This window comes from Montipora foliosa, chromosome 6, assembly GCF_036669935.1.
Source record: "Montipora foliosa isolate CH-2021 chromosome 6, ASM3666993v2, whole genome shotgun sequence".
In the NCBI taxonomy this organism is placed as follows: domain Eukaryota; kingdom Metazoa; phylum Cnidaria; class Anthozoa; order Scleractinia; family Acroporidae; genus Montipora; species Montipora foliosa.
The window spans coordinates 71,719,405-71,738,106 of NC_090874.1; the positions used below are offsets into that span (position 1 = coordinate 71,719,405).

General features: G+C 39.4%; 1 long non-coding RNA gene and 1 pseudogene across 3 annotated transcripts; one reads left to right on the forward strand and one right to left on the reverse strand.

Annotated features, from left to right (window-relative positions):
* The first annotated feature begins 37 nt into the window (after window positions 1-37).
* On the forward strand, window positions 38-17,430 carry LOC138008341 (uncharacterized). 3 transcript variants are annotated; one of them, XR_011124232.1, is made up of 4 exons: window positions 38-179; window positions 3,560-7,000; window positions 11,580-13,313; window positions 13,825-17,430. It is a non-coding gene; the product is annotated as an uncharacterized lncRNA (long non-coding RNA). The 3 variants fall into 3 exon arrangements; XR_011124233.1 differs by having other exon boundaries at window positions 39-179; window positions 11,580-12,391; window positions 13,825-17,429; XR_011124234.1 differs by having other exon boundaries at window positions 40-179; window positions 4,655-7,000.
* Window positions 1,130-3,477, reverse strand: LOC138008947 (uncharacterized; annotated as a pseudogene).
* Window positions 17,431-18,702: the final 1,272 nt, after the last annotated feature.

An 18,702-nucleotide genomic window follows, 5' to 3' on the forward strand; every position in this document is an offset into this window, starting at 1 on the left:
TAAAACTTCCCAACACAATGAGTTGAGCGAGAGGGCCCTGGGTAATTTAAAAAATGGCGAACAAAGTTGGCTAAATGTAACAAGTCTTTATGAATCATGGCTTATGGTTGCCAGCTTGACTACAATGTAAGCTAAACAGGATGTCACGTGGAACCAATCTACAGATCTTCTAGTACCAGGTAACTTTATAATTAATAAACATGGACTGTAATCAGTACGTATGTGGAGTATATAAAGGATTCTAGCTACATCCCAGACTTGTTAGCTAGAATCTTCATTAAGCTTCATCAGATTATAAGATGATAATTATGCTGCTGATTTTCATTATCGTAAACAGCTTCCATGCATTACATTTGCAAAACGTTATTGTAAGTCATTACATGTAGCTACAGTAGCCTAAAAGAAAAATTATTAACATTCTGTTATTATGTTTAAATTGTATTTCTTTGTCTCGCTTAGAAGTATAAGTAAATTTATTATATCATGAAAATTTTTCGTTGATGCACTGTTTCTACTTTTAGTTAATGTCACTTACTTTGTGGCCCAAAATACTAGCAATCAGTGTGGTTTCTGTAGACCCTGTGACCCCATGGTGTCTGACATTTGCAGACTGCAGACTGGCTACAAATAGCGCTGATAAACAGTATTTAAGTCTAAACACCTACTTCAAATAGCGCTGATAAACAGTATTTAAGTCTAAGAACCCATTTTAAAACGGTTAGCTTTCAATAATTGAAAGCTAACTGACTTAAATACTGTTTATCAGGGCAATTTGAAATCCAGGGTTCTTAGACTTAAATACTGTTTATCAGCGCTATTTGTAGCCAGTCTGCAATCTGCAGTCTGCAGTCTGCAAATGTCAGACACCAGTGACCCCATGCCTCTGGAATTTCTGCCATGCTTACATGTAGCATCATATCAAACTCAATGCCCACAAAATGGGACATTTGCTTTCGGTGATCGTTACATTAAGTAAAGTGTCACTGCGATTGCGCTTTGCTTCAACATGGCGGACTGACCGAAGCGAATGTCGCGTTCTCCAAAACGTTTTGTGGACGATTTCTATGAGATTGGCCCTGCGAATGTTGTTAAATTAAAGTGGAAAAACGACCAAAGATAGACAAAAATTTCAATGAAGTAGAGATTGTAGATGTGAATAAGGAGCGGAAACAGATGAAAATTCAGCGAGGAATTTGATGAGTAGCATGACTATGACTGTGAGAGGGATTACTTTCCCTTTGTTCGATTGGAAAAGATGTTTCTTCCCAATGAAGAATCTATGGAAGACAGGAAAAATATTTTTCGTCACATCTTTTGCTTGATACAGGGAGAGGAATTGTTGAAACCATGATTATATTTTTGCAGTATGGGCTGCAATTGGCTCATCTGTAGGGAAGTCAAGTTTCAGATCCCCAATAATTTCCACAAAATCATTCCACAGTTTCTTTAATTCCTTGTGGTGTTCAAAATTTGGAAGGAGTGCCTGAAAACTAATGTTTTGGATGACACGGAGCTTCTCCGGTCCGGTGAGATCCTTGTGTTCAAGCTTTTTTGTGTTTGGTTCCACTCTCCATTCAAAAGAAATTCCTGTCTGCTGAAGAAAATGTTCATAACCAGCCATGTGTTTTCCACTGGGGAAAGGTTTCACCTTGTCAATCACCTGATCAATAGCATCCTGCCTTTTCAGTTCCCTGATGAGGAGCTCAAACAAATTGTCAGAAATCCTCAAGAATTAGTGTAGAGTGTCAATGATTACATGATCCATTGGAATAAAATCAAAGAGTGGTGTTGATTTACAGTTATGTTTCTTTGCTTGTGAATGGTGAGCAATTTCCTCGCATGTTCTTGCCCCATAATGCCAGTCTTTTGTTATATTATACCTTTCTTCCCTTGGACATTTGTACCAAATGCAAGCATAATCTTGGTTTGTAGCACCTAAACCACAAATGCAAGCAAAGAATTTCCAGTCTCCCCCTAGGATATACTCAATCTGGAACTCAACATTGTCAGCCTCAATTTCATTTAACTGAGCCATTTCAGTTTTAATATCTGAAAGACTTTCTTTCAGATTGTCATATGTCTCTTTTGTTTTGATAATTGCCAGCACATAGTTCCCTTTTTCACTCATGGCATTTTCCTTTTCATTAAAGATGGTATAAGTGAAGTTAACTACCTTGAGTCTCTTTCCAATGTTGGTTCCATCTCCACTCATTTTAACCCTGACTGTTTCCTGTTCGCCCAGATCTCCTTTAATTTTAAGCTTCACCTGGGGTGGGTTTTAACTTCCATTTGGCATTTAATTGTGCAATATTCTTTTTTTTTCTTGTATGCATACATACATACATATCAGTGGTCTTCATTGCTAAGTCTCTCCAAGCTTGGTCAGAAATGTTATATTTATCTTTTATGTAAATCTATAGATAAATATCATCAATGTCATCACTGCTCAGTTTTGTAGGGTTGCTTTCAGTGAATGGTAGTTCATTTTCATCAGTGAGCTGAAGTGTGTCATACTCTTGTGTTTCAGAATTAAAGATCTCCACCTTGCTTGCTATAAAATCATACTCTCCTATAAAAGAGAATGTTGAATAACATTTATCCTTAAGTTGTGTTTTAATTCTAGATTGGTGCCTTTGTGTATATTCGCCGAGGCTCTTATTCTTCTGTGGGCCTCTTAATTTTTTTTTGTTTATCCTGGCAACCTTTCTGGCAAAATCCTTAAATCTCTTATTGTAAAAACCGCTAGACTTTTCTAATTTGGAAAGAGTTTGCTGGCGTTTTTCCTCCACTTTGAGCCTTTTTGCCACTTCAGTGACAGCATTCTCATCAAGGATCCTTTTCTGCCCCCTAAGCGCCCTATTCTCTTGCAGTACGGCAGCTTTGTCTAACTCTTGATAGTACACTGTGAAGGCATAATATGTTATTGATTTCCACTTCTCAAGCAGCCTTCGGACGCTCGCACCTCCCTTCTTTCTCATGGAATCAACTTTGCTCTTTAATAGCACCCAAATTTTTTTCCTGTAGGCATTAATTATTCGGCTATTCACCCCGACTCCTTTGATGCCCGATTCCTTTAAAATTTTCTCTATAATTTCAGTAATTCCAGATTCCCCGGCTTTTTCTTTCTCCTTTCAAGTTGAAATGGTATGAATTAAATAGCTGCGAGAATAAATAGAAGATGCAAGGCAAAATTATTCAATTTCGGACGTTTTAGTGGTCGACTGCCCCAAAATATATAAAGATATTTAAATGAAATTACTGTTGATTTCGTAAGTATACGAAGCACAACCCCGGCAGAACTTCGCGTTGGAATCGCTGTTTTCATCTTCAAAGCGGTTTACCATCGCAGACACCGTCACGCAGCAAGCGAATAGAAGGCAGGGAACAAGATAGAGTACTTTCGAAGTCATTTTGCCACGCCACAATCGCCGCAAACCACAACAAATTATTTATCAAAATGCGCCAAATTTATTGCGTTATTTAAATCTGACGGTACATTTTTAATTCGAAGCATGCGCAGTGTGTACAGAACTTAACACTGTATTCTTTTGCGATACAGCTGTTGGTAAGTTGAGAATGATCACTAAGCGAAGTGGCCTGTTGGTGTTCTTAGAGAACCTTCAAAAGTTCCTGAACACTTTCGGCGTGCAGAAGGAGAAAGAATCGCCAGAATCAAAGAAGTATTAAAGCGATTTCATTGAGAACTGTGAAGTAGAAGGATTCTTCAAGGTCCAGATGGTGTGTGCTCTGGGCAAACAGCACGAGATATCAAATTGACAATACAGACACTAGAACGACTTTCATCTACACTTGAAGAAATTTCACCGCTTTTACTCGACAGTCTTGACCTGAAAGCATTGACAACCGTGGTAGTTGAGAATCTGTTTGCCGAGATGAGACAGGGAAACGAAATGCCACAACCTCGTTCCCAGGGTCTCTCATCTTAACGCCTGGGGCGAGCGAGGAGAGACCCTGGTAGGGTCTGGTCACGTGTCTCCCAGAATCTGGGAGACGACAATTTATCCAATGAAGGGAGGGGCGGCTTAGTAAGAATTTTGTCTATACTGAGACTACGGGAATGCGGAATATGTTGTCACCAAAGCAAACCAAGTTTCACGTGCTGCGGTATGTGAACATATGTTCTTCTGCGGCTATGTTTGGCGATAATAGTTTGCAAACGCCGAAGAAAACATATACATCGTCTGTCATAAGTTGCTGTAGATTGTGCGGTTCAGTCAAAGACGTTTTACATTGTAAAAGTCTGTTCAAGAAGGCCACGAAGGAAGAAGAAGAAATATAAATATAAATATAACAATTATGAGGTAGATAACAAATAACTTGTTTAACTTTTAAAATAAATACTATGTAAAACATCGACAAATTCCTTGTTTAGAGAGAACCCCTCCCTATTGTTTTCAATTGTCACGGAAGCACGTGACCAGACCCTACCAGGGTCTCTCCTCGCTCGAGAGACCCTGGGAACGAGGTTAGAAATGCCACTGGTTGTACAGTTCGCCCATCGCTTTTCCTCTGCAATGAGAGAATATCTCAAGCGCATACGAAATGCAGCTTTACATACTACACTATTCCGTCTTCATACTATACCAAACAAGTTGGTTTCTTGTCGTTTGATCAATTTCCCTCCATGCCACAGCCTGTCAGAAATGCCTTAGTAACAAGACAACAGCTGGATCAAATGAGAACGTGGAGGGCAGAGTTTGGGCAAAGTGTGCGACAGCAAACTGTGCGAAGCATGACCACTAAGGATTCTGCTGGAACGTTGCCAGTGAACTGTTATGAAACCAAAGCGGGCGATCCAAAGCCAGTTGATTTTGCAAGAATTGCACAGACGGAAGAAGAGATTTCTCCTGACCAATCCATCTCGCCAGAGGTCTTAATTTGTGAAGGTACCATTGTTTGTGTGGGGAAGGGTAGTTAGCCTCCAATACAGCCATCACCTTTATATTTGGACAGACTCGATGAGAAAATGTATGCTGTTGAGAACCCTGCAGTGAAGGCTACTTATTTTGCACAAGATCCTCTATTGCCCTTTCAATTTGTCGAAACAACTGTAACTGGTCAACTTAAGACAACCAGTATTTTGAGCTCAGTTGCAAACTATAAGAAAGAAGACGATACAATTGTTTTTTGACGATGATGTTTACTAGTGTCGTCTGGTGGAGTCCCTCGACAGTATTGACACTAGGACCCTTACTGAGGCTACGGAGGAAGAAGCAGCAAAATACGATGAGATTCAACCAGAGGATGACACTCCGCAAGTTTCAACTAGATCAGGAAGGCGATCAGTTGGAAACAAAAATTTCGACTTTGTATTCTACTAATAATCACTGATATTCAGTACAAACGCGAAAGCCAGTTACCATACTAATATCAATGAGGGCGTGCACAGAATTTAGTGAACTTATCGGTTCTCCAAGTAAATGCACGTGTATATGTAGTTTGTTTTTGGCATTCAAATGCAAGGTGAATTATGTGGCACGTACAAACCTAACGAGAGTTATTTTTTGACTCTTGCTTGAAAAACGCTAAAAGAAAATTGTAAATCACTTTCCAAGTGCGGCGAGCTGAATCATAGAGAAGAGAAAATAAACGTTAAAATTATGACTGGTGCTTACAATGTGCCTCTTACAACGAGGAGGAGGAGGAGGAGGAGGTCAACTCTGTGTTCTGCGAGTTGAATGTGCTACAAAGTAGTAGTCCCGCCGAATCAAGCGATTTATAAGTGTCTACCAGGATTGTTTGGCACTCTCCCAGGACTCTGAGGTAGGCAAGTAATCAGTTACAAAGAGGGCAATGTTTTAAGTTAACGTCATATAAAACTGTAGAGTTTTCGTATAACTATGCAGTATTAGGTTATCTATTAAGAAACGGGTCGCTTTAGACTTTAAAATTGATTTTCCGAGTTTCGTCAAATGTCGCTCTAAGGAATCATGATTACCTCCCAGAGGATGTCACACTGGCTACTATAACCACTATTGAGAAGGTCAAGGAAGTTTTAAAAGACTACTGATGTCTCGGCGTCTTGTCAAACGGACGTTCACCAACAACAAATGGAAGATCTTGCTAAAACTGTCGCAAAACTAGTACTCAATAACAGGCAGCGATGAAAGGCAAACCTTTTTATTCCAGCTTTAGCCTGTCTGCGTGATTGCAATCTTTAACCTCCTGAAACCTTTAATTTGACAAAAAACTAAAGTATTAAGCCTCTAACAAAGGAAAGAAAGTAGTGTTTCAAGAGAAACACTCTTTAAAAAAGAGTGGCAAAAAATCAGTCTAACAATCGGTAACTGCCTCGACCAAATTGCACTACGATGAAACAGCTGTCAGACGTATTTGCCATATCTGGGTCTTATGCCACTGAGTAAAAATATGTATTCACTATCTGGATCTGCGAGTTCCTAGCCATAACCCTGAAAGACGTCCTTATTTATTTGTCTTTCAATTGAGAGGAATGAATTCGAAAAAACTGTGGCTTACCGCTGTCGTTTAAAGGTTATGCTTCCACAAGGATTGCACGGAGATATTTATTCGGAAAGCAACCTCAGCTCCTGCTGCCCAGCGAGTGATGTCAAGGTTGAAATAAAGGCCATAACACAATGAAAGCTATAGTGGAAGTAATCCATCAAGATTTTTCAGTCTTGTGTCGAAACTCAACCTCGTTCCCAGGGTTCTCTCCTACTCGTCCCCTGGAGCGAGAGAGAAAGAGGGGAGGAGTAAGAGAGAACCCTGGGAACGAAGTTGGTCCAAAACTGTGGAGTGGGAGTATTAGGAATCGAAAACTCAGTCACTCAGAAGAGGGTGCTTTTGGAACTGATCAAGCTAGGAGACCACGCTATGGCAGACACGTAGAGCCTTCACAATTAGACTTGCTTACGAAGCGAAAGGTTTGTCTTGATATGCTCCAAAAAAAAAAATCACTTTTGCATTTCGTTCAAAAGTCAACAATGGATTTCGGAGAGAGCGAGCGATAAATAAAAATGTAAGTAGCCCTATGTATGGGATTTGGAAAAATAATTTCCATAAAATAACAAAGTTCTAATACTGAAAAACAAAGGTGTTGAAAGTAAGATCCTAACATCCTTGGTGGGGCGCTTTCTGACAGTCATCCTTTTACCGGTTCGACTGGTCTGTTGTTCGTCATGTGGGGTTTTTAATAGAAAATGTCTGATCTTTGTTGATTTTCGAAAGAAAGAAAGAAAGAAAGAAAGGAAAGGAATTTTATTTAAGTGTCTAGTCTTCTAGCGCTGAAGTACTAATTGGGGACACCGTAAACTGAAATCTACCCTGCGAGCGGGAAGAATAATCTACTCTGCGAGAAGGGTAACTAAATTCAACAAATTGACGCAAATCAAATTTAACACATTCTTGTTTTTAAAAAAAGGGACTGAATCCGAACAAAATGTTTTGGTCCAAGGAACGAACGGGGTATTTTTGTCTTGTTATTTATAACACATGGACAGTTCGAGTTTGGTTTGGCGAGTCAACTTAATTGCAGCTTAAAAAATCCTCGACTGGAACTTTACTGGAAGTGGGAAACCAGTTAGACTATTGAATCGGGGACTGCAAATGGCAAAATCCATTTCGTGATCATAGCCAGGGTTTGCATGAATAATCAGTGCTGCAACTGATGGACTACGCCCTTCCTACCTCAAAATCCCGAGATTATGCATTCCAAGGGTAAAACATGGTCAACAGGGCATCCAAGGTCAAACATAAAACTTGGCCGGGAAAAACGGACTTAACTGTATCAGGAAATTCTTGCTTTAATCGGTAATGCGATTGCTGTTGCACTACCTAAACCAACCAAAACATGTTAATGTTACCACAGAAGCGCCAAACATTATAATGATGATGATGATAATTATTATTAGAAGAAAAAGAAACACAGTTCAAGATGCTACCGCCGGTAATACATTGGTGAAAACTAAAATGTTGCCAAAGGGAACCACATGAATCAACATCCTGCTTTTTTCACCGTCTCCAGCACTTTTCTTAGTATCTTTGCCAAAGCAAACACTGCCGATTTCTGGGGAATAATAATAATAGTAGTAATAATAATAATAATAATAATTAAATAATAATAATAATAATAATAATAATAATTATTATTATTATTATTATTATTATTATTATTATTATTTATTCATTTCTAGTGCGCATCTTAGCATGACTATGCCCAGATGCGCATTCGTTATAAATACGAGAAATAATAAAAGAGAAATTGAGTGTATCCTCTTCCAGGTCTTTCAAATGGCCTTTGTTCTTGTTAAAGAATTAAATCTTTTACTGGAAATAGTGTATTGAAACATAGAACGTTTCGGCCCTTCATCAGCTAATGCTGGAGGTCACATGACCTGGACACATCACGTGACAGGCGACTAGAAAAGCGCCTCAACACCCGGTCCCATGTGTCGGACAAACTGAAACGGAGCCCCCCTTAGCGGTTGAGAGAAGGCCGAAACGGTTTATGTTTCAATACACTATTTCCAGTAAAAGATTAAATTCTTTAACATTTTACTACAAAACTGGATGATTAGAAATTATGTTTAGCCTTTGTTGTTAATGCTCTACCAACTGAGCGATGAAACCAATCAGTTGGGAGCAGCCGCCCGTTTCTCGAAAGTACCGATATTAACTTTTCGGGCCACGGTTGTTTTGATAAGATGATCATTTAACATCTTTATAAGATCATAACAAAAGGCAAATCCGTAATAATGGACTTCGTTTACTTAAAAAAGCTCTCTGTTCTCAAGATATAGAGAGAATTGTGATACCCGAAGAGGGCCCGAAAAGTTTCGGGGCTCCCTCAAGACAGGCCCCAGGTCAATTTGTAGGCTCATGTGTTCCCGTGAAAAGACTGATGCCTGAAAGAAATGCCTATATTTTAAAGTGCATGTTATAGACGAAAGATAGAACATTGCATCGGCATCGCAGAGGTCATGGGTTCCAATCCCGTTGAAGAGCCGCGGCCTGAGTTTTTCAGGGGACAGTTGCTAGAGGCCTGGCTACAACAAGTTGCAAAAATAGTGGAGACACTTCACCTTCTTGGGGCGTTATTAATTTCCCTATTATCTCTCACACTGCAGCCCCCCTCCCCCCCCTTATCAGTGATGCTAGCAAGACAAAAAAATGTTGGGAACTTAAGCAGTCAACATTGAAAGGGGGAGAGGGGAGAAGAAGTAGGAAAGGTTTAAATTCTAGATACGGCGGGCATTGGAAGCTAGAAAAGGTGTTTTTTAATGAAAGTGTCTCAACAATTTTGCAACTTGTTGTAGCTCTAACCATTCTTTACGAAGTATCAAACGCTTAACAGGTTTCCATGGCATTTAACGCTGGTTAGGGCTAACCATGCTTCGAGCAACCCGGGCCAGGTGTCTATAAAGTGACAATTGCATGCTTAATATAAATTGTCCGCATCTTTCGTCTATAACCCGCACTTTCATTATCATTTATTATTATTATCATCATTGTTCATTTTTCCACTTTTTGCCTTCGAAGAGTGCGCCCAAACCATGGTCCTAAGGCACTAGATTGAGAGGAGCGTTCGTTCGATTTATCGAGAAAGGACCCTTCTCGGAATATTTGCTGTTCCCAGACGTGCCGACTGCTAGATTTCCTGTAGGTTGCTGTTGCCTGGGATTTCGCAGAATTGTTTTTCAATACCTTTTTTTGTAACCCCAAGGGCACTTACTACAGTTTGAATTACCATTGTCTTCATCTGCCACCAGGTATTCGGGAAATCTCTATTTCTAAGGCCTTGTATTTGGAAACGTTTACCGAGAACTCGTGGGAAACAGATTACTTCTATGTATTGAGCAGTGTTTTAACGAAAATCAAGTTTCACACTTGACCGTTACCACTTGATCGTTACCATGACAGTGGTCAGGAGATAGGAAAATACTGCCCGCTCCCGGAACCAATCAGATTGCAGGATTCTCAGGATACCATCCGCACACGATCAAAGATATATATATATAATCATATACAAGGTAGAGCGTAACTATAGAGGGCTGTGAGAATTAAAGGACCTTATTCACCCACTTTACATTGCGCGCCCACAACACTTCAGTCGCCATTTTCGGTGTCCCCGAAACTCATAATTCTGTGAATGTTTACTTTAAGTAATTTGTTTCCATCGGACATCAAATGGGCTATACATAGTTCTGTTTTCCATGAAAAAATAACCTATGTTTATTAGAATTTAATTTTCTATGATTATTAGTTCATGACTTGCTCCTCGCAACATGTTATCGAGTGAAAACGGAAATCGTTGTTGAACCATTTTCTCTTGGAGTGGCAGCGAGGAGTACCGCAATTATTCAGTTATGATTCCTCGAAGACCAGAGAACGTTTAACAGCTAGAATAATCATTGTAATGTATTATTATTTCTGAAGAGTGGAGAAATAATTTATTGGACTACTTTGAAAGGAATCACGAGCAGGGAATTTACTGTCGGATCGATGATTCTGGGTTACCGTTCGAGCTGACAGCGCTGACCGTGAGAGTTCAGCTTGTGTTTAACTTACAGAAGGAGAAATTTTTGTTGGATTCAAGACTCGTTTTTCAATTTAATAAACTTAAAAACGAAGAAATTATAGGAATGTAGAATTTTGAGCATTTCACAGGTAGCCCAAGCTCGATGTATGTGTATCTGTACTGCACTTTATTATGCAAGAGTAGAAATATAAGGATTTGTATGTGGAAAACGGTTTTTCTCAAAATTCAAAAAAATATTTACGATTCAAAATAAGGCTTAGGCTACCTGTGATACTCCAAGTGTGCACGCATTGCGTGCGCGACAAATGAAACCATTTTTAGTTTACTTGTACTGAGACTCAGTACTGTTTATCATTATTTACAAAGCAACGAATTAAAGTATATTAAACTGTCTCGCCTTGTTTTCATTGCCAACTGCTTGGTTATCGAATAAATATAGGGGAGACGATAAAAATATCTCGCATTTTCTCACGATTATTTTCGGTTTGGGCAAGTCCCAAGAGTAATACAAGACCAAAACTCCCCTATGTCAACAAAAACATGGGCATGGCTGAGTAGGGTCCTTTAAAAAGTAAAGAAGTATCACTGGCGGATAGGATTTAAACATTAGACGCCAACGTGCAAACATGCATAATTTTAATAACAATCACAAGCAACACGTGCCTTAGAAAATTGCCGATGTTAACTTCCTTTTTCGACTGATCTCATTCTATCACTAAGTGATGCTGCACTTATTCCAAGGGTGACTTGGTCTTTCATCAGGTTAACCAGCGGCGATACAACGATGATAATGTTCTCTTCACGAGTTGGTTCCACATAAGAATACACAATAAGCAGGATCCAGGATTTTGTTAGGAGGGGGTGCACCACTAAGGAATGGCGTAGCTAACCAGTTGTATTAGAAAGCCGCAGGTCATCACAGGGGTGGGGGGGGGGGGGAGTGCGCACTCCCTGCACCCTCCCCTTAGAGGGCCACAAGTTTATCAGTAATGTTAGTTACTGTCACGTGTTACCCTCGTAAAATGAAGTCTCTCTCTAAAATAAAGTCTCTCTCTCTCAGATCCATCCCTGGGCAAAGCCTGAAATACTACAGACTTTCCGAAACCAGTTGGAAGATTCTCGAAAACATCGCTTTTGGATTCAACAACAAATCACAAGGCTTCCTCTTGATGCTTGTTGAGTCTTTCAAATCCGAAAACTTCGCATACTTTCCTACATCACGCCATATTTCCCAACGCGTTTGCTCGAGATCCTTGCAAAAAGCTCGCGCGTTACTTCTTCGAATATGCAAGGTGAAGCGTGGTTGGTCGTTAACAGCAGACGTCACGGAATTTTTATCTCGGCTCGGTTTCGTAGACGGTTTTTCTCGGCGGGTGAAACTAGAGCCGAAAAAACCGGGTGCTCTCGCAAAAAGACCTTTTGGGTATAGCGCGAAATTATCAATTGAAATTAAATATTCAATGGAGTAGTCTGTTTTGATTCTGAATTCTTGATCCTGCTATTTAGCTTGGATCATATTACTGCACCAATGTATGAAATACAATGTCGACCAATGAGTAGCTGAGTTTCATTATAATCTACTGAATGTGATGTAGCCCCTGCAATACATGTCATAGTTGACCGCTCCTCTAAAGGGCTTTTCAGAGCCAATCAAACCGAACAACAGAAGACAACTGTTACGAATTCCAACTGCCCGGAGGTTAGGGTAGCAAAGACTAGCGTGATCAGTCACTGATCAGAACGGACTTTGAACGCAGGATGATCTCCGAAGCTCAATGCTACCTCGCGAATCACTGGGCCACACTGCCTCCCACTTTTGGAATACTCTTTTGATTAGTATCTTGTAAGCAAGAGGCATTTTGACAGGGTCAGGTATCGAACTTCGTTGTTGCTCTTACTTACGGCTATTATAATACACTCAATCTTCTTAATACCGGATGCCCTAGAAAGGTGCCACACTGTCTGGAAATAAGCTAAATGAAGCATAAGAAAACACTTATTAATTGTTAATTTTGCCAAATATTTACAATGGGAATCACATTTCTCAGTCGCACGAGAGGGCCTTCTTTTCTTGATACCCTCGTAGCTAAGTGAAGTGTACATAGTTTACTACTGAATTTTAATTAAGTGTTCATCTAATACGACTCTCAAATATGGTTTCATTTGGGGGTCACTTCGTATGTGGTTGTTCAATTTTTTTGCTCAAATTTTTGCCATAAGCTAATTATCCGTAATTATTCATATTTGATTTCAGCAATTCAAAATATCTATGCCCTCGCCTGTCAGAGCTGTTTCCAAAGTTTTTCAATTCTTTAGCGAACAGCATCAGGCACTTGATAACCATCCGTGTACATTGGAAAAATGCTATCGCCGATGTTATAAATGAGGTCGTTTTGGAATAAGTTGCACAAAAGAGGGCCAACGTTAATTGTGAACCGTGAGGGCGGCATCTTTAACACAACTGCATGAAACGTCCGCAAGTGTATCAATTTAAAAAGTAGTATGCGTGGTAGACGTACTTTTTAGACGTACTTCCGCCGGTTAATTATCGTTTCGGCTCAACCGAAGAGACACTAAAATTGACTTACATTTCGGTGGAGAGAAAACATAACAACGGAAATACGTCTCCCACGCAGACTATACAATTAAAGCGGCAACTACAATAACTGTAAAACTTTATTATCCGAAAAAAAAAAATGATGCCGAGACCTGTGCTTCGTTAAATTACTGAACGTTAACAGATTCATTTGGGGCGCTTTTCTGTCACCCTGGTAGTACAGAAAAAAACCCGCAAGTAAGAACCTACATTTTTAGGAGTTAGCCTAAACAGGTTGTTATAGAAATGGTACTTAACAGAATTTTAGGCTATTTAGGTTCTTAAAACTGGTTCTTATTCTTGGAGAAAAACACACCTGCATAACTGAATATAATATATCAACATATCCTTCTTTTTAACCTGGAACTTCGGCATCAAATATTTCAATACATTTTTTTATTATTGTTGCTATTTATAATTATTACTAGCTTCACTGCATTTACCATACAGTAGTGTGGATCTACACTTGCTTAGTATGCTTTGTAACAACATATTTTGCACTCATTTTTCTTAAGAAAATCATGTTTTACAGCAATGGCAATATGGTTTTTCTTTGATTATGATTACAGTAAATAATTTCAGAGTACTTGTAATGTACTATGTGATTTTAGAAAATAAGAACCTATTTTAATTTTCTTAGGCTTAATAGGTTCTTGTTTATAGGGGATATAAATGGCAAATTTTAGGCTAACAGGTTCTTAATTTTTAGGTTCTTACTTGCGGGTTTTTACTGTAGTGCCTCTCTAAAACTCTCCAGAGGGCGAGCAAGCGAGGCTCTGGACAAATCGTGTCAAGTTTTTGTCCCAGCACTCGGCAAAGTCCTGTTGACTTGTGGCGGTTTTTTGAATAGGTGGCCTCATACACCGCAAGCCTTTTCAGAGACATTACGCCAAGCCGGCCACTTCTGCTGGAAAGAACGTACTCGAGCTCGCAGAGGACAGCGACAAAACCGGGAACATCATCCCCTCACTCCGGTCAAACCAGTTTAGACAGCGCGCGCATCATATTTTTGGCAAGACGAAGGTCAAAATCGAGCCTTCAATATGGCGTTTTGGAGTGCGATCGAGACTTGGCCTTGGGTTTGAAACTGTCTACAAGCAACGGTTTGCGCGTACTCAATGAAGACTTGATACCCATTTCTGCAGAGACCTTTCTTTCTCGTCGAGTAGAAAGGCTCTGGTGGCAGGGTGCTTTTTGCTTTTTTCTGAGTGTTGCAAGGCAAATGATTCACACCTTTATTCAGTGATAAGAAAGGCGCGATTTCCGCCACTCTCTCGAGTTTAGTTTTCTTTCTTCCACGAGAGAGGGGTGAAGGTGCCTTTCCCAACTTATAGTAGGGACTTAAACGGAATGACGAAGGCGACGTCGACGAAAAGGTCACCTCAAAATAGAACCCTGCAATATCGTAAGTCTTTCGCGATTATTCCATGTTGTTCACGTTTTGCAATATGGACGAAGTAATCCTAGCTAAACATAAACGGTTCGAGCGGTTTCAGAGTAGAACAGAGAATGAAAGATTCACATTTCTAAACTCAAAACCTCAAATTTGGTGATTTCAGGTCGTCGTGGAGAGTGTCGCAAAAATACGCGCTAAAATGCGTGATGCACGTGCAGCACGATTATTTTTCCTCTTTTAACCCATTATATTGTTGTTTTTCGGCTTTCTCTTTGACGACCGCGTCGTAGATCGTAAGCCCCGTTGCCACTTGTGTGATAAGCACAAGCGTAAGCACAAGGATTGATGATTTTAGCAACGTTCACACGGTGAAACAAGCCGAGGAAAATTGGGCATACGCAAGCTTAGTAACGTCGGAGATCTAGTAAGATATAAGATTGCACACAAATCGTTATGCTGGTGCTTATGCTTAACTCGTGCCGCCGGTCTTCATTTGTGATTAGAATTAGGCACAAGCGTGAGATAAGTACAAGCACAAGGGAAGGAGAAATTTCCTTTTCTTGTGCTTATACCTGTGTTTATGCTTATGCCTGCTTATGTTTATGCTTGTGCTCATCGCAAATCGCACAAGTGGGCGCCAGGCTTTAAAGTCCCCAGTGGCTGATAATCGAGCCCAGTTATAAGAGAGATTGAGCGCACCCTCATAATGGTTACAGATAACGTTTATCGTATGAGGACACTGTCAATTTTAAGCAAGTTCAAACGGCCACAACTTTTACGATAAGCCTTTAAGGAGTTAAGCAGCTCAGAAAAGAAAGCTGATTATGTTGTTAGATCATGAAAATGTACTTCACTTCTCCCTTCCTAATATTTTCAGTTAGCTTATTTCTTTATCTTCTTTATATTGGGTTGCATACAATTCTCAGCGCCATCTCACGTGGATCAAAAAGTAACTGCATGAAAGGATCATTTCTACCATGAAATGACAAATGTAGGTTGCCAAAAAAAAATATTTTTAAATTTATATTCCGGGGTACGTTTTACGTTTTAATTCATTACCCAACCAGCAAGACAAAGTAAAGCAAAGTTTGTTTACATTGAAGGCCGTTCTAAAAAGCCAATTAGCTCCACAAAGAACTTTGATAAAATATTTGGAAGGTTCAGATAAGTTATCATAACACTTCCGTCTGTTTGTTTGATAGCACGTATATTATTTGCAGATAGCACCTGAAGTAGTGCATGCAATGGCCGATACTGAAACCTTGGGCGTGGAGTGGTGGATCAGCTTCGACAGTGAAAACATGTTGAGCAAAGCAAAAACTGAAAAAAACATGCTTTGACTGTTTTTCGATGTATTTCCCGTCTGGTGTGGGAGTTCTTAGTGTTATTTTAAACCAACTCATGACCAATCACTTGAGATATCAAGTTTGGGTAACTAGTGGACGTCAATCCAAGAGATTGTATTTTTAGCATGGAATAAGCCTCTGCGTTGTACTGATTATATCTTCCTGACAGTGTTGCCAAAAAACGACAACAACAACAAAATGCGACCGACTTAAAAAACAAAAATTACACGTATGCAAAAATCGAGTACCACTGAATGCACAATCACACGCCACGGTTTCAAAAATATCCCGTTCGGGAAAACTCTAAGCCCCTCGTCATGTGCCTCTCTGATCAAATAGTAAACATGAATCGGACAGTTTAGAGAACATCACAAAGTGAATTTGACACGTACCCCAAACAAGTAAAGGTCAGCAAATTGGAAGTGATCCCAGTGGTGGTCTATATGAACTCTCAGTAGTAAATTCATTTTCAAAACTCGATTAAAGATACAAGATAAAAACTGGGTGGGATAAAATGGCAAAGAGCCAGGGTCCTTATCCGGCTGTGTTAAAAAAAAAAATCTCCACCATGATGTCTCGAAGAAATGGGATTTGATATTTTGTTTGCACGGCATAGCTGCCGAAACATTTTAGCTTGGCAATTTATAAATCAGGTTATTTGAAAACGTCGGTTTTAATGTTTTCTATTTTGATCAAAGGACTTTTACCTCTGTTAGGTACTTAAGATACAAGAAGACACAAATGACATAAACAAAAGGGACAAAGAAATTTTAAGGTCAAATCCATTTAATTGCAAACACTGGTTTCTTCATCCCCGGTGTCTGACACAACCTCAACAAGAAAGCCGTATTGCTTATGATCCTGGCAATGCTTAATCAGGCAAAGCATGATTATGAACAACCATGTCACAATCATTGAATAATTCCCGCAAGGACATCGCGTTCTGGGGCTTAAAACAAATCTTGCTTGATCATATCCATTTTTAAATGGAATTCCACTTATTTCTTATTGTTAAGGCGACAAAGTTTGTAAGTGTAAGTTGAACTCCAGTTGTGTATATACACCAGTCTTTTCTGTGTCTCTGAGTCCAATTCAGTGATATCAAGACTGTACCAGTATCAACTAGAGAAAATAATAGCATTTAGACAGAGTAAATTAATGAAGCATTTCGAGCAATGGAAGAAGTTTTTGATATACGTTAGCTGGTAGGATAGGCACCCTGTATGTTCCTCTTTTTTAAGGTTGTGTAAATGTGACACTGTCGTCAGCTTTCATTGTTAGTTGTAATTAATGTGAACCAGCACGTTGTGCATCATATTGTCTATCGTGAAATACTAATACATGTGAAAGTTATTTAATTACAACAACACAACAACAACAGCAAAAACAAAAAGATGCATTTTCTCAGCGAAGAAAACTGGTATAATAATATTATATATTGAGATATGGCGGCCCTATTTCTCCGGGAATTTACGGAAAAGGAGACCCGTGAATATCACGCTCCACGGCAAAAAATTATTACCCAGGCCCCAGTTGTTCAAACGATGGATAGTGCTCTCCGCCGGATAAATCACTATCCAGTGGATAACTAATAGCGAAACCAATTGCGCTATCCAATGGCTAGTGATTATCCGGTGGATAGCGTTATCCACCTTTTGAACAACTGGGGCCAGATGTATATTCTTTGATAATCACATTCTGCCGGGTGGAATTTTCCGGTATTATTAATGTTATGCTCGAGGCCATAAAATATGCGATTGTTTTTTTTTTCTTCCTCTCAGCGGGAAGAACGTTACGGAATGTTATAATCCGATGATAACTGTTACTAATAATAATAATAATAATAATAATAATAATAATAATAATAATAATAATAATAATAATTTCTTAACTTATTTAGCAGTAGATTATCTTTCTCTTTTATCGGCAAAAAAATTACAATCCCCTAAAGACGTGCTGCATGTTCTCATCTCGTCGAGTCACGTAGCATGATCTGTTTCTTCGTTCTTTTATTAAATGTACTTTTGCATCGTTACATGTACAACCGAATCATTTTTAAAGTGGCCCATTGGAAAAGCGTACCTGGATATTGTCGGCACTAAACCATCAGATTTCCCCTCATTCATCATCGACCGAGTTGTCGTAGGCGGCTGAATTAACGTGAAGCTATCACATTTCTGAGCATTGGGCAAATGGCAAGTGGATTAAGCTTTTCTAATTGCTATAATACTCAGGACAAGATGTATTTACAATGAACAATTGAGAACCAAACATATTTGTTACATAACTGTTTGTCCGTTTCACCCCAGTCACGGTTGTCTTCTGTAGAAATGGTCTGTATTGTGATCATTGACTTTGGATCTGCATCCAGTAGGAAGCAAGACATTAGTATAATTATAGATACATGGTGACGATTAACTTCGTTTAAAGTACAATAAACAACCATTGCCTTCATCTTCATTAGGTAGATATGAAATTTTCTGATTGCCCATGGGACTTGACCTTCCCAGTTGGAAAATTGAACGAGATAATCCAGTGCGGCAATGCAAAACAAAGTTCGCTTTGTAGGATAAGTGTTTGTTTGTTTGTTTGTTCACCAAGAACGACGCACAAACCTATACATTTTTATAAACTAGAGTTACTCGTCAAGGGATTTTCAATGTTGTAAAATTCACCAGGACGCCAATTCCAGAAGTGTGATTTTATTTGTACTGGAGCACGGGGATCAGACGAGCAACGACTACTTGAAAGCCGGATTTAGCTAGGAAACACTCTTGGGGCGAAAATCTTTCCGGATCATTCATCACTTTCCCATAGCTTGTCAAATTAGCTATAATTAATACCG